Below are 4201 nucleotides of genomic sequence, written 5' to 3' on the forward strand. Positions count from 1 at the left end.
TGCTGAAAGGGATTGGGGGCAGGAGGAGAAGGGGACGCCAGAGGATGAAATGGCTGGATGGCATCACTGACTCGATGGACGTGAGTTTGAGTGAACTCCGGAAGATGGTGATGGACAGGGAGGCTTGGCGTGCTGCGATTCATGGGGTCGCAAAGAGTCGGACACGACTGAGTGACTGAACTGAACTGAACTGAAGTGATGCATCCTTGGTGGAAACAACCACACGGGTGAAGTTGTGTTCTTCCTCGGGGTGGTACATCCGGAGGCACAGAATGTCTGTCTATCCATTATAAGGTGGTATTAATTTTTATCACCGGATCAAGGTGTTGTAGTTTCTTCACTTGGTTTTCCTCTGCTTTCATCCCTTAAGCAATCTGTGAAAAAATACTTTGAGACCAAGAAAATGTCTCACTCCTAATCAAACTCTACCTTAAAGATTTTGCCTTCATTTATGATTGTTACTGCAACTGCTCTTTACAATGTTAGTTGTGTTTATTTCACCCATCTCCTTCAACACCACATTTATTAGTTTTGATGCTTATTGCTGTTTAGTCGCCCAGTCATGTCCAACACTTGGTAATCCTAAGGACTGCCGCATTCCAGGCCTCCCTGTCCCTCACCATTTCCTGAAGTTTGTCTAAGTTCATGTCCATTGCAAGGGTATTGACATCTAGCCATCTCATCCTCTGAAGGCCCTCTTCTCCTTCTGCCTGCGATCTTTGCCAACTTCAGGAACTTTTCCAATGAATACTGGAGTTTCAGCTTCAGCATCAGTCCTTCCAAGAAGTAGTCAAGGTTGATTTTCCTCAATATTGACTGGTTTGATCTACTAAAAAGAAAGTTTTGATGCTACTAAAAGGAAAATCCCCCTTACTTTCTATCAGTATGGATTTACATGTTCCTTTTTGTTCAAGAAGTTAAGAGTCCATTGCTGCTCTTATTTGTTTATTAGTTTATAATAGTCCATTTTTAGGACAGTTTTAGTCTCAGAGAAAAATTGAGTAGATAGTACAGAGTTTCCATGTATCCCATTCACCTCACATACAGTTTCCCCTGTTACTAATCTCTTACAGGATTATAGTATTTTAAAAGCCTCTTGATGAAAGTGAAAGTGGAGAGTGAACAAGTTGGCTTAAAGCTCAACATTCAGAAAACGAAGATCATGGCATCTGGTCCCATCACTTCATGAGAAATAGATGGGGAAACAGTGGAAACAGTGTCAGACTTTATTTTTCTGGGCTCCAAAATCACTGCAGATGGTGACTGCAGCCATGAAATTAAAAGACGCTTACTCCTTGGAAGGAAAGTTATGACCAACCTAGATAGCATATTCAAAAGCAGAGACATTACTTTGCCAACAAAGGTTCGTCTAGTCAAGGCTATGGTTTTTCCTGTGGTCATGTATGGATGTGAGAGTTGGACTGTGAAGAAGGCTGAGCACCGAAGAATTGACGCTTTTGAACTGTGGTGTTGGAGAAGACTCTTGAGAGTCCCTTGGACTGCAAGGAAATCCGACCAGTCCATTCTGAAGGAGATGAGCCCTGGGATTTCTTTGGAAGGAATCATGCTAAAGCTGATACTCCAGTACTTTGGCCATCTCATGCGAAGAGTTGACTCATTGGAAAAGACTCTGATGCTGGGAGGGATTGGGGGCAGGAGGAGAAGGGGACGCCAGAGGATGAGATGGCTGGATGGCATCACTGACTCGATGGACATGAGTCTGAGTGAACTCCGGGAGTTGGTGATGGACAGGGAGGCCTGGCGTGCTGCGATTCATGGGGTCGCAAAGAGTCGGACACGACTGAGCGACTGATCTGATCTGATCTGATCTGATATATGTTTTGTGTGTGTGTATATATATATATATATATATAGTATTACAGTATTATAGTACATCATTACAATTAATGAACCAATATTGATATACTGACGTCAAGGACAGACCATCGTTTTTCCTTAGTTTTGCACTAATGTCCTTTGTGTCCCAGGGTTCCATCCAGTATGCAGTATTACATGGAGTTGTCATCTCTCCTTAGTCTCTCCTGACTGTGACGGTTTCTCAAACTCCACTTGGTTTTGATGACTTTGGCAATTATAAGGAAAACTAGTCAGGAACCTTGTAGGATGCTCTTCTATTAGAACTTATATGATTCTTTTCTCATGATTAGACTGGAATTATGGGTTTTTGAGAGGGAGACCACAGAGGTAAAGTGTCATTTTCATAACATTATAGCAGGTGTACATACTACCAACATAGTTTGTGATTGTATATGTTGATCAACAGAGTAGTGTTGGTCAGGTTTCTTCACTGTAAAGTTACTCTTTTTCCCCTGCTTGCCCTGCCATACTCCTTGGAAGGAAGTTATTGTGCACAGCACACATTTCTGGAGTGCTCTCCATTCATTAGAGTATTTAAGTAATTTACTGTGAATTCTCCTGCATAGGAGACATGTCTCTTCTCTCCTTTCCTTATTTATTTATTTTTTCACACTGGATCTTCACTGTGGTGCTAGGACTCAGTTCTGGCATGTGGATCTTAGTTCCCTGACCAGGGATTGAACCATCATCCCCTGCCTTGAAAGGCGGATTCTTAAGCACTGGACCACCAGGGAAATCCCCATCCTTATTTGTTTTGATGCTCAAATTACCTGAGGTTTGCCCAGCTTTGGGGTGGCTCATTTTGACCTACACATTGAGTACTTCCTTATCTTGTGGCACAGGATTTTCCAGGCTTCATTCATTACTCATAATCTGGAATCAAAAATTTCTCCAAATCTTGGTTTCTTCCCTGCCCCCCCTCCCCCTTGGAGAATGGTATTTAGAAGCTAAGACTTTGGCCCTAAGAGTGCTTATTGATACTAGAGTACTACTGCTTTCAGGTCATCTCAGTAGACAGAAGGTGGGGAGAGGGCAACAGATTTCTTTTTTTTTTATTTAAGAAAACATAAATATTGATACTTAAAATTCCAATATAATTCCACAATGTTCTCTTAAAATTTTTTTATTAAGGTATAACTGATTTACAGTGTTGTGTTAATTTCTGCTAAATAGCAAAGAGATTCAGTTTTATGTATAATACATTTTTTATATTTTTTTTCCATTATGGTTTATCACAGGATATTTAATATAGTTTCCTGCGCTATATAGTAAGACCTTGTTGTTATCCATTCTATGTATAGTAGCTTTACAGTGTTCTTTGTTGCCATTCCCGTTTCATATTTGTGTCTGCCTTCTTCAACTGTGAGAACCTTGTTTCCTCATAGCACATTTTCCTAATCCTGCATTACACATAAAATCCTGCATTACACATAAAATCCTACATTACACATCAAAATTGCTAAATTCGCATATTTACCTAAGCAAACCTACTAAAAAGGGTTCAAGCCTTGGTTGTAGTTTTTCTTCTATAGATTGAGGGTTGAAAGTCAAAATACTAGGTACAAAAATAACTTGAATTACTTCTCTTGCACTACCCTATTACATTTCCATGGGTTTATGTTATTTGAAATACACCTGAGTTTATTTTTTTTCTATTTCCAGTTTTGGTTTATTTTTCCTTCCGTTACTGATGATTTCATTTTACTTTTGAAATATGTAGAATAATATGTTTCCCAAAGTGTAAACCGTCCAAAAGGGTATATTCAGAGAAATATCACTCTCTTCCCTCTCTCTTAAACACTTTTTCCTACAACCTTTTATATATATACAATTATCTTGTTTTCTGATGTATCCTCCTTATGTCTCTTTTTGCAAAAAATAAGCAGACATATATATGTTTTCTTATTTCTCTTTTCTTACTCCAAAGTGAACATACCATATATGCAATTTTCAATTTTTTTTTCAGCTAACAGTATCTTCTGGATATCATTTTTACATCAAATTACAGAGGTCTTCTTTTGGGCTCCAAAATCACTGCAGATGGTGATTGCAGCCATGAAATTAAAAGATGCTTACTCCTTGGAAGGAAAGTTATGACCAACCTAGATAGCATATTAAAAACCAGAGACATTACTTTGCCAACAAAGGTCCCATTTTTCCAGTGGTCATGTATGGATGTCAGAGTTGGACTGTGAAGAAAGCTGAACACCAAAGACTTGATGCTTTTGAACTGTGGTATTGGAGAAGACTCTTCAGAGTCCCTTGGACTGCAAGAGATCCAACCAGTCCATCCTAAAGGAGATCAGTCCTGGGTGTTCATTGG

Source organism: Bison bison, unplaced genomic scaffold, assembly GCF_000754665.1.
Source record: "Bison bison bison isolate TAMUID 2011002044 unplaced genomic scaffold, Bison_UMD1.0 scf7180017864056, whole genome shotgun sequence".
In the NCBI taxonomy this organism is placed as follows: domain Eukaryota; kingdom Metazoa; phylum Chordata; class Mammalia; order Artiodactyla; family Bovidae; genus Bison; species Bison bison.